Here is a 13448-nt window from a genome sequence, read left to right as displayed (position 1 = left end):
TGCCATATGGGGAGGAGAGCAGCAGGAACCAAATTATCTGTCTGTGCACAGATAGAAGGGTGGGTGTAATGTTTCATAAACCAGGAAAAAGCTTTTGGTTTTGATGACAGAGAAATAGAGAGTAGAAGTGTGATTACCAGGTCCTGGGGTGGGGGGGACAAGTTCGGGGAGATACTGGGCAACGGATAAAAAATTTCAGTTAAATAAGAAAAATAAGTTCAAGGGTCAATTGTATAACATGGCCACTGTCATCAACAATATATTGAACTCTTGAAAAATGTTAACAGGGTGAATGTAAAGTGTTCTCACCACATAAAATGATTATAATGATGTGAAGTGATGCATATGTTAATTAGGTGGATTTAGTCATTCCACAATGTGTATATATTTTAAAATGTCATGTGGTATGTTATAAGCACATAAAATTATATCTTTCTATTAAAAATAAAAATAATGAAAAAGAAAAAGGAAAAATCAATAAATTTACATTGGCCCTTGGGTGAGCAAAGAGTTTTTACAAAAAATAAAATAAAAATAAATAAAAACAATGACTTGGGTCTTTACTGAGTAAGATAGGGTGATCAAACTTCGAATGTGTGCTAAAGACAGTGATGGGGCGGGATATAGTCAGGAACCCTGGCAAGAGGTTTACTCCAGGGAAGATAAGGGTGATTGCCCTTGAAGTTTCAACAAGTACTTAGAATCTAGATATATTTTGAAGATGAAACTATGAGGATTTAGTTGTAGTTTGAGTGTAACTTCAACAGAGGAATCATAGCCAATCCTCAACTTTATTGTCTAGGGAATTAGGGGAAAAAAAATTGCTGTTACGGAGGTGAAAAGACTGAGAAGAATGGGTTTGGGTGAAATTATCTGGAGACCCTCCTTTAAACTTATTTTAAAGTGTCACCAAACACTGTTGGGGCAGCTTTTCTGTTTCCCGCTGAGGCTCTGCTAGAAGTTCCACTGCTCAAACTAAAGAGTGTCACAGCCACACTGAGAGATGCAGAGGTAAGTGTGTTCAGGGAAGGAATTTGAGAGACAGTGGACCAGTTTGTATGAAGGAAAGAGGCCGGGGGGCCAATCCCATTGGACAATGGTAGCTCTGTATAAGTAAGTGGAAGGTACAGGTGGAAGGGTCAGAGAAAGACGCGTCAGGCGCCACCCTCAGGCTTGTCATCGTCCTGGAGTTACTCTGTTCTCATGTGGGGTTGGTGTCCTCAGACCCAAACTTGCACCTTTCTTGCGTAATTTGTTTACCAACAAGGTGCCCACACTTCTCAATCCTGGGAGGGTGATGGCAACATCTAGGTTCAACTGTGATTCCTTTGAGATGTATGGACGGCCTCTTTTCCTGGAGGTGCTGACTAGCTCCACTTACCCTAAGTTTACAGACCTGCTGTCAGGAGTTGTACTTACAGACCTAATCTACCCTGAAAATGTGCAGGAGAGAAAAGCTGTAAGAATAAAGGATACTTTTGCCCCATTTACAAGAAAGAATAATGGGCACTGCTGAAGGCATTGACTGTGCCCAAAGTGTATGCTCCCTGTGTTAAAAAAAGATTCTTTTTGCATGTGATTGAATTCTGGTAATAATAGTCACCATGTTTGAAATCTCCTTCTTCCAAAAAGCAATCTTTTGATAATTCTTTTAATAGAATTTGGAACCTAAGGAACCATTAGGCTGGCCCCCAAATTCGAGACAATTTGCAGTGTCTAGTCTGCCTAAATCTGTACATACATCTTTAGCAATAATGTTATTTTCTACAGCTCATACCAGAATTACAGGACATGATTTCTTTCTACTGAGCAGAGGACAAACGAAGAAACGCTGCCTTTCATTTTCCAGCCATGCTACTTTAGCAGTGTACAGTTGATTCCATTCCTAAGTTTGTGTCATGATATCAACAATGAGGAAAATCTCAATTAAAGTGGCGAGATCTATGCCTGACATGACAGGTGTTGATTTCCCTGCCTACTTAAAAAAGTCATTCATTTTTATTGAGCTACAGTGCAATTCTTTATTTCTATATTCTATATTACAAAGCTTTCTGGTAGGCCGGTTTGGGAATGCTGCTACTTATCTCTTGAAGCGTGTATATACAGTGTTTCCATCACAGGGGCAAAAAATAGTTGAATTTTATCCACAGAACTTAAAGTACCTGATGGTCCAATGTGTGTGGATTGGAATGCAGCTGAGATGGGGGAAAACGCCCCTTAGAAACTTCTATCTATTCTTTTCCACTTCCCCCTCTGACCCTCTCACTCCAGAACTTCAGGATGCGTCAACCATCCATGTGACGTGTGGGTGGATACAGATCTGAAGATCTGTATTAAAATCTTCCAGAGATGGAAGAGCTAAAGAAATAAAACATATCCTCTGTCATTTTATTAAAGTTTATTTTATGATTTTTTGTTGATAATATATTATACACGATGACAAAAGAAAATGTAATGAGTTGACTATGGCCGCTGGAGTTGAGTGATGCACGCCGTGCAGTGAATAGGACTCTACGTGTAGGTCATGTCCCAACTCTACGCCCAGGGTGTGGATGTAGAAGGGATAGGAGGGACTCTGTATTCACTTGGGAAATTGTAACCTGGGAAAAGTCCAGAGAATAAATATCCACGATTGTGTTCCCCATGAGCTCTCAATTGCAGCTGCTCAGAAGTAAATACAACGTGTAGACAAATAATTATTTTCATTTCAGTAAAACTTTTTATATAAATATGAATCAGGCCATGGCTGGTCCATGCCATTCTAATTTCTGGTGCTGAGATTCTGAAGGCAGTGGAGCCTTCTGAGAGGAGGAGGCTGTCTGCTTGTTCCCCTGTTAGGTGGGCGCTGCATCTAATCGGATTCCATGGCCATTGTCTGGATACTCCACAGGCTCTGCCCACTTAAATCACACCATGACCCTTTGGATGTAAAGTGCAGACTCCTCGTCTTAAATGGAACAAAAGCTACTTTGTTCCACAATTTTCTGAATTTGGAGGCTGGTGGAGAAATTCTGTATCTCCAGGTGACTCTATTCACTCTCTAGGGATCTTAATTCACAAGTTTTTGGTCCTTTTATCATGCCCTCTCCCTGGAAATTCAATTCCCCTTTCCTTATGATTGCAGAAAAAAATGAACTCTTCCACCTCTGGTTAATGAATTTGGCCAAATAATGATGAATGTCCAGTCGATCTAACCTTTCTTGCTAAGAAGAAGAAGGAGGATAAGGAGGGGAAAAAAGAGAGGTGTTTCATCTTTGGGTTTCTACCTTCTCAACTCACCACTCACTATCTGGACTAGCCCTTCAGTGAGTGCCTTCCTCGGAGCAGGAGTTACGGAAAGAATTCCCCTCAGAATGCGTCTGCATTTCTTTCCTGTTAATATTTGGAAATCAGCTGTGCAGCTATGATCCCTGGAAACTTCATCTCAAAGAAAAAGTAACACTTCTGACTGGGGGCAGTGGCTCACACCTGTAATCCCAGCCCTCTGGGAGGCCGAGGAGGATGGATTGGTTGAGCTCAGGAGTTCAAGAACAGCCAGAACAAGAGCAAGACCCCATATTTACTAAAAATAGAAAAATTGGCCAGGTATTGTGACAGGGGCCTATAGTCACAGCTACTTGGGAAGCTGAGGCAGGAAGATCACTTGAACCCAGGAGTCTGAGGTTGTTTGCACTATGATGGTATCAGGACACTCTACCCAGGGTGACAGAGTGAGACTCTGTCCCTAAACAAATGAATACATGTAATACATCTGTCTAATTCATCCTAAATTCCACGCCACATTATTTGTCTTGTTTGTTTGTCATTGCTTGTAAAAGGAGCAGAATCTGTCTCTGAATTCACACCTAGAGGGCACAAAGTAGGTCTGGGGAGAATTTTATGAAAATCAAATCAACAATATTGTCTGTAGAGAAGGAAGGCAGGGAGCTGAAGTGGTGTCCCAGGGAGGATGTCATGGTCGATGTTAATTTTAAATGGCTGTGCCCAGTGCAGCCAGTCATATGGGACCTGGGAGGAAGAGGAAGCCCAGACGCCAGAACACCTGCAAATTCAATCGAAAAGCAAACTCATAAAAGTACCACGGACCTGACAAAGTGCTTTGTTTTGGTGACTTCCCATTAGCATCCCCACATGTGTGTGCCTATATAAAATGCAGACATTTCAGTATTTATTTTATAAGAAAATTTTGTTGCTACTAATGCACATTAACAGTTCTCTGGATATAATCACTAACCTGGGAGGACATGATTATGCCTGTTACTCAAAACTTCAAAAGAAGAAAATGTCTTAATATGTATCTTCTTGCCTTTTGCCTTATAGTTTCATCTTATCCATTAGTTCAGCATCAGTAACAGTAAAGACGGTTAGTCACTCTGCTACATATAAAAACCGTGTTTCACATTATTGATTAAACTCTACCTTGATGCTTTCTTCTCTAAATAATAACTGAAGGAAAATATTGGTTACATCTAGAAATGGTTTATTACACCTCCTTCTTACCTATCAATGGCGTGAGCCCAATGTATATTTAACCAATTTTTGATTCATTTATGATTGGGAAAATGGGTAAATTATTCCATTCATCTTAAGGGGTGCACTCACACAAAGAAATTTAGTTCAACTGAACTTGGCCATGAATTTGAAGGGGCATAATATGGCATGATTAAGTAAATACATAACTTATTTTATAAAGTGAATATTACCCAGTAGGGAGATGCCAGATTTTTGGTTTACATCCAGACTATAGAAATCTTGGCAGGGTCTGCCAGGGAAAATCTTACTTCTTGTGAAAAAAGCAATTATATTTTTAATATGTACCTACTACAGACCAGCCTATATTTCCTGAGGTTATTCTTTTAGCAATAATTACAGAAAGATCAGTATTCTATCCTCACTCACCATTTATTGAACACAGACACCATCTTAATAATTTTATCTGTGCAATTCTCAATTGACTCACTGGATGGAAATCTGGCGGAAAGTCTGCAGCCTCTGACTGTGATGACCGAGGAATGTTGAGGCTGGTCACTGCTGTGGAGCAAGTCATCATCGCTAGACATGGCCAACCCTTTGGCCTAAAGGAGTGACTCGTACACAGAAAGAGAAAACGTCTAGAGCGTAATAGACACATGACATGACCCAGTTGTAAATGTAACGAGTCTCCTGTTGGAGGACTGCTGTCGTTGCTTGGCTTAGAAAATAGAAGCTTTCAGCTGTTTTTGCTTTTCTGAATTAACAGCTAAAGAGCTACAGTCTTGTGCCTCATATATAAAGTATTATTAATGTACATGGTAGAAAAATGGTAAACAAAATATTATATGATGACTAAATTTGTCATGAATGCCTAGTAAAGGATATGGAGAAATATAATAGCAATTTTTATATTTTACTGATGTGGAAACAGCAAAAGTGAAAATGTCTGTGAATTTCTGCCATTTCACAGCTGCATGAAAATTCCTTACAGTATTAAAATGTGTGACAGAATAATGTTATGATGCTGAGTCAGAACCACTGAAAAAGCGTGAAATAATACTGAAATCTCGGGATAGATCCCTCCCTTTTCCTGTCTGCTGTTTGTCAACACATAAGACCATGAGAGTGCAAGTGCATCAATTTCTCCTAAGTGAGATAGTTTTGTCTGAGAGGTCCTACGCTGCCTTTTGGTTTCATCACTATTGTTATGCCCTTGATGTGATTCCCTGAGTCTTTCCATATGTTGTTAATAATGGTTGGTGATTGATCTTGGCTTTGGAACTGTGACCATACAGATAGTGAATTGTTTTGTACAACTACAAGAATGAGTAGACTTGGCACTTGTAGTTCTGTGGTTAGGGCGCTGGCCACAAGCATTGGGGCTGATTGGTTCAAATCCAGCCTGGGGCCTGCTAAACAACAATGATGACAACAATAACAACAACAAAAATAGCCAGGCATTGTGGTGGGCACCTGTAGTCCCAGCCACTTAGGGGCTGAGACAAGAGAATCACTTAAGCCAAGGAGGTTGAGGTTGCTGTGAGCTGTGACGCCACAGCACTCTACCAAGGGCAACAAAGTGAGAATCTGTTTCCAAAAAGAAGAAGAAGAAGAAGAAGAAGAAGAAGAAGAAGAAAAAGAAGAAGAAGAAGAAGAGGAATGCATAGTGATTTCCATATGTGGTTGCTATGACTGATGGTTCCTGTGATTCCTGAACAGTTACTTTCTCCCATAATACAACATTTTGTTGCAGAATATTGGAAGGTAGCCAAGGAGAGTTTGATTGTGAAGCATTTGATGGAAATCATGATAAAAAATGATAATGATTAATGATAGACTACCACAAACAGCAAATCCTGCCTTTTTAACGTTATTTTTCCTGTAGAAAGTGTTTTGGAACGTGCTTCTTGACATGTAATATATAGGACATAACGCAACATAACACCAAGTTATGTGTGTCTATAAATGGATGGATATTCACTGTGTGTACATGCATGCGTATAAATACATGTGTCTATAACTAAGACAGATCATATTTGTGTTTTCTGTCCTTTTACCATGCTAAACATAAGGATCCATTTAGGAGAAAACAAATACTCAACAATAAAACAACTCTGCTTATTTTGTCTCTAAATTTCTGCCTCAAACAGGTCTTCACATTGATTCTAATTCCCATAAATAGTTTGCCTGCTCCCACACATGGAAAGAAACCCTTAAGTCAAAACTGCTGATGTTTCCCTGGCCACTCCCTTCCTGTTACTTTTTATGCTGCATGCTTGGCAAACCTCTCCCATTCCCGGCCTTAATTCTGGCCTCACTGTCCAGGGCTGGCTGACCTCCAGCAGAACACTCCCGGGCTGTAATCCCTCATGCCTGAATCTCCATCATAGGTTTCTACAGGGCTGAGCCAGCCAAGCCAGCTTCTCCACATCCTGCCTTTGCTGGATATGGAGCTCTGTCTTGCCCCGCTTTAGAGGGGGACCCCCCGCATGCACTTATGCATCTAGCCTCCAAAGAGGCCATGTGGATTCTCATCTTGTCACCACCAGAGAGGAGGCTACTGTGCTTTTTTAAGGCAATGGGATCATTTAGTGAGCATGTACTTCCCAGAGGTATTTACTTTATGATATAATGATGGTCAATTTGGGGAGAAATCATATTTGATATATTAACTGTTACATTTTCCTTACATAGTATCTATACAAATACTAATGGATCCTTAATGGAATTTTCACTTCAATTAGTCATTTTTTATTGAGGACCTAATACCTGATAGCAGAATTGAAAAAGACAAAAATAATACCAACTTCAAAATTGTCATCCATAATTGTCATAAATTGGCTAGAGATACCACATTAAAACTACATGGAGATTAAGGCACGATGCAGGCATGGGATGAGACACACACCACATTCTGGGCAGTCTAAGGGTGCTGTTCACACAAGAAGAGGATCATCAATTTGGAGAAATCAGCAGGTCATTCTCATATCATTTTGCAGTTTCTAATATTATTTTTAAGTGACACATTTAGATATAGGACTTGTTCTACTAGGTATTTCAGAATTTGATAGCAGGTTGTCACTGATTTATATTCCCTAATTCTTAACGGATTTTGATCTGTGTCCATTTTATACATGCACATTCTTACTGGCCAGAATTTTACATAAAAAGAGAGTGAAGAATATGATTCAACTCTTACCATGTAATACACAAGATGTAGTAAAGTCTCCATCTTTTTTATGGCTGAGCAGTATTCCATGGTGGACATATGCTACAGCTTATTAATGCATTCACGGGACAGGCACGTGGTTACATATACCGCAGTTTATTAATGCATTCATGGGTTGACAGGCACTTGGTTACATATACTGCAGTTTATTAACACATTCATGGGTTGATGGGCACTTGGTTTGATCCCACATCTTGACAGCTGTGATTGAACTTTAAGAAACATTCTGGTGCAAATGTCTTTACCATAAAATGATTTTTCCTTCTAGGTAGATACCTAGTAAGTGTACACAGCACAGCCCCTGGGTAAAGGGCTCAACTGTAACTTTCACTTTACCTTGGAAATGTAACATTGTAACCTAATCATTTGTAACCTTATATTAGTCTGAAATAAACAAAAGGGAATGAAGATCTTTTCCCCTATGAATTTCATATATTTTAGAAGTACTTGATTGATAAATGTTGACCTTTAGGATAGAGACATGTCATTTTTCTGAATTATTTAGTCAGTATTAAAACACAAATAATGAGCATTGGATACTTACAATTTATGTTGATTTTTTACAACCATCAACATTTATGCTAAATAAATTTCACCCAATGCAGATGTTGTATTATGACTTGTGTAATGAGCTTTATACCTTTCTAATAATATATAACTACTTAATTCATAAGTTGTATGATATCTTTAGTCTGAGTTTACATACTAACATTATTTTTTTTTACTAAATCAATGTCTTATTAATATTTAACAAATTATGTCAATTATTAATTGTATATTATTCTTTGCTTAATAAATTAAGTTATAGAAATGAAGTACTGACTGTGTGTGGGCTGAGTATCTTGATTTGTGCTATGAACACAAGAGTTATAGAGAGTGAAGGAAAGATCTCATCTCAGAGCTTCCAGTCTAAGAGAAATTGGTTATATGATTGTCTGATTCAATGTTTACTAAAAATTACAATCTTGAAACTAATAAATAATGATGTATATGTACTAAAATTTTAAGATTTAGCAAATAAAAATAGAAATTTTAGAAGAAATATATTTACTATTTATCTGAATTTCAAATTTACCTGAAGGTCTTCAATTTGGTAACTGCAACACATACTTACTGTGTAATAAGTAAGTTTTGAATTGTGGCCCCCAAAATTTACCTATTGAAGTAATAATTTTCAGTATCTCAGAATCCTTGCAGAGGTCGTTGGGAGGATATCACACTGGAACAGCTGGGGCCCTAATGTAATGTAACTTGTGTCCTCATAGAAGGAGAAATTTGGAGACAGATATGCACACAGAGTAAATGTCTTACAAAGATGAAGGCGGAATCTTACAAGCTAGTCATGCCTAAGATTGAGAGCCATGGGACAAATTCTTCCTCACAGGACTCAGAGGGAACCACCCCCCCGCCAGTTCTTTCATTTAGAATTCCACTTCCAGAATGGTGACCTAATTCATGCCTGTTTTATTTATTTATTTTATAATTGTTGGGGATTCATTGAGGATACAAAGAACCCGGTTACATTGATTGCATTTGTTAGGTAAAGTCCCTTTTATAACTGTGTCCTTCCCCAAAAGGTGTGTCACACACCCTGACCCACCAATGCATGTCTGTCGTTAAGCCACCCAGTTTCTTGTACTTCATACAGCAGGCCCAGTCAGCATAAAGTCCTCTCCTTGGGGAAATACACTAAAATAATTCTTACATAAATGAACATATCTGAAATGCATATTACCAAGTATTTATGCCACACTTCTGTTAAGTGACATAATTTTTGGCATGGTGTAATTTTTGATATGGAAAGGTATGATTCACATTTAATAGACATATGCGTTTCTTAAAGTTGTACGGCCATTTGGTGATGGGGACAGAATGTACCATGCCCTGTGTATTTAGTATCTTGTCAATCTATGTCAGCTTTTTGTGGAAATTTGTCCTTAGTTACTGAGAAGGGACACAAACAAAGGGGTTTTCAGGGGGATGGGAGGAAAGCCTGGCCGGCTGATCCAGGAAGTCTGAGGGCCCCAGGAGCATCCATCCTGCACTCAGCAGGTCTCACCGGATCTGTGAGGCGACCTTGCGGACCAACAACCGACAGGAAAAGGCAATAGTCGATGACCTGTAGGAAGGAGCAACAGTGCCTGGTGCAACCGAGACGCCAAGGAGAGAGCTACACCAATTGCACCAATTCCAATCGAGAGAAAGTGAGTATTCCTCCGCACGGCCTGTGTGTCTCCTCTCTGGCCTCCTCTCTCCCATGGAGGAGGCCTGTTCCCAGCTCTCTTTAGAAGTGCTCTAGGCGTTCCCCTTGTTCCTAAACAAGGTTTCTCTTGTCACACTGAGAGTGGTGCAGGGTCCTTGGCTTGGCGTTCACGCTGCCTGTTCTGCTCGGGTTTGGTTTCAGCTTCCACTCCTCTCTTGCTTACCATTCCCACCTGCCTCGGCTGCTCTTTCTAGCTCAGTGGAATAATGGAGCCAGGACCCGGCCCCCAACGGGTATTATTGTTTTCCTCTTGAGAGACACTGGATCGGTCTCCCTTGGGAAGCGTCCCCTCCCCTGCCCCTTCCTTCCCCTCCCGTCGTTTCACTCATCGCCACCAGCCCACGTTGATGGCTGCAGACGTTTCTTCCTACGGTACAGGCGTTTGTCTATTCTTTCAGAATTTCCATATTTGCTTTTTGGGCTTTTCATGTTAGCTCTTCTTTAGACTTGGGTCTTCTCAGGGCCCGGTAAGTAGGTCATTTGTATCTATTTAAAAGTCATTGTTCTCAGCTTGCCTGTGCGTCTGCTCCTGCGAGCGGCCAGCACCCGCCCACCTCCCCCGCCGAGGAGCCCTACACCTGAGCCTACCGTGCGGCTCTGCTTACCCTCAGCACTTTTGATAATGGCTGTGCTTATTAAATTTTCTGCACATTCAACTGGATTCCGGGGATTTATGACTATCGTGTTTGCTGCTCTATCCTCCTTATTTTGCATGCTTCATTTTTTTTTTAAATACTAGCTTTATTTCCTGTGAACTCTATTCCTACCTGCTTAGACAGGGCGTTTGCTGCCATCTGTTCGGTGCTTCTCTCTGGGGTAGCTCTTTGCTTCGCACTTGCTCTGACACTTGGCGTATACAGTCAGGTTGTAAATGAGGTATGGCTGTGATGCCAAAGTGTAACCAAGATTCGCGTTGGCCTTGGCCGACTTCCACTGCAAACTCTGGCTATGCTTCTCCCAACAATTGGCTTACGGATGTGATATATTCAGTCACAAAGAGAGAACACGTCAGACAACGTGAAACTTGAGTCTCACTCTGGGCATGCCTAGCTGAGGGTCACCCCTCAAGTAATGGGCAGATGTCAGAACTGCCGGTTCCTGCTTGGATTAGCCTAACGGTTAAGCTGTACTGAGAATTTCATACAGTTGGCCCCATCCCTTGTAGCCACTGGGATCATCTATACTCTACCTGCCATATATTTAAAGAGGTTTCCCCTACTAGGAATTTAGGATGTTCTGGTGCCTTGTGAGGTATCCAGGCTCCTGCGGTAACCTGCTGTGGTTGCTGTCTCCGTCTCAGTCATGAGGGGTGTGTGCCTTGGTACTTGAGTGCTTTGTGTGTATCTCGGAACCAGGGGAGCTCATTCTCCTCCGTTCATGCTCACCCAGTGCTCTCTCCCTGGCGCCTGAGACCTATCTTCTTTTCCACCCTCTGTATCTGGATCTGCTTTGTTCTTTAAACTTGGGTCTTGGGTGTCATTATAATGAATAATTCGGGTCATGATTCAAGGACTTTGCTAAATATATCATTGTAAAATTGACCTGACCAAAAGAAAATTTATGTTTTGATTGATAATGAGAAGTACAAATAAACACAGTGAAGAAAAAAAAAAAAAAAGTAAAAGGTCTTGTATGATGCCTGAAACTACAGCATGTCTTTCTTGTGGCAGAGCGAATACAATCCTACAGGAAATTTATCCTTACCTTACAAAGAGGGAAATCATATATGCAATTATATATTACTTTTGGATTATCCAAATGCTTGCTTGTAATACAGACGTACTGGTTTTCTTGAAATTCTATCAGGTATATAAGACACCATTTATTCAGCAGGAAAAAGAAAGCTGTGGATCATATTAGCCTTTTTATGACATTACACAGGCACACAATATAAACAAATACACACACCATCAAGATTGGATGAAAATAATATACCAACTAGGATGCCTTTATGAAAAAATACCATAGCCTAAGAAAAGGCGAGGGGCACAGCAGTCTTCAGGCTGGCTGGTACCTGCGTAAGTGTATTTTAGCTTTCACCATGCTTTTCTGAATTTTATTACGCTTTGCATTCTGACTACTAACTGAAAACAGGATTCCTTCTGATTCCTGGGCAGTTTGCCACTACTCTGGGCCAAGGGGCCAATAAAAATCATTAGCAATACATAAATTTTATCCAGTGGGCTTTCCTGAACATGTGCAAGTGTTCATAAGGTTGGGGCACTGAAATCCACATGTTCTGTCTCATCCTGGGCCGCTCATTTGCTCACAATTGGCTGCACTCAAATCTGTTCTGTGATTCTATTGTAATTTATATCAAATGAGGATCAATATGCCTTTCAGATACACTAATAAAAATGGTGATTGGATAGACACATATGCTAATAAAAGGCAGTAGATAAGACTTACAGTTCTAGGCTTTTTTAACATGTGCGGTACAACATGCATATTTACATTTTACATATTATTTGCAATTAGGCCTTTATAAACATACTCACAGAGGGAAACATAGAATGAAGTAAGTGTATTATGATTATCCTGGTGAGGTACGACAGCCATCTGTGAACCTGAAAAATCTCTACCTTACTCTTTCTGCATATATACAGAAACACACTTGAAAGAGTCTATGAAGTGTATTTATTGTGAAGTTTAATTAAAAAGTGTGACTATCATAGCAACTGCCACACACCATGCATTTGCAGTGACGACAGTACCTACTCAAGCACTGCTGACTACTTTGGGTACAGGGAGCAGAAATAATGAAAATATGAAGTGGGGCTTTAAGAATAAAGAATATATACTGGGTAAAAAACGTGTCTGGGAAAGGAGTACCATGGAACTAATATTTGGCATGCTGTTTTGACGAGGTTGTCCTCTAGTCCTTTAATTTGATACACAATGATTTCTCCCTTTCTGGTGAATCAATATTGTATCCTTAATCTTAGAAATCATAGTTCAATTAAAATCCAAAACTCCCAGTTAGAAAAAAAAATCAAAGGATAACTCCTCAATGATTTAAACCAGAAGGTGACCTATTTTAGACTGAAATAATCTAGTGGGAAATATATTTTGGCTATAAACATCTACTTAAAAACATTTTATAACAAACTAACACCTCTTCCAACACTAATAAATTATATAAAAATGATCACCAAAGGATTTCCTTCTTCTTTCTCTTCTTTTTGAATTCAATAGGTTGTCAAGGGTTTATTTTTTAAAAGGAGAGTTCAGAGAATCCAAAACATGAGGAATATTTCCTATACCATGGCAGAATTTTATTAAAATTGTTCTAAACAGATGGGTATCTATTTTTAAAAGCTCCAGGGAGAGACGATCCACCACATGTGTAGGTAGCTCACTCCCGTGCTCACTCTAATTTTGTGATCCTTCAATTATATTTTCTTTCCACGTACATGTTTTATTTTTTTTTTAATTAACCAGAGGAGCAAAGGGGAACAAGGAAAAATAAATTAGACATAGGAC

The sequence above is a fragment of the Otolemur garnettii genome, unplaced genomic scaffold (assembly GCF_000181295.1).
Source record: "Otolemur garnettii isolate 467f Iridium unplaced genomic scaffold, OtoGar3 scaffold00034, whole genome shotgun sequence".
NCBI lineage: Eukaryota > Metazoa > Chordata > Mammalia > Primates > Galagidae > Otolemur > Otolemur garnettii.
The sequence above is the reverse complement of the archived record's forward strand: the minus strand, read 5'-3'. Positions refer to the sequence as shown.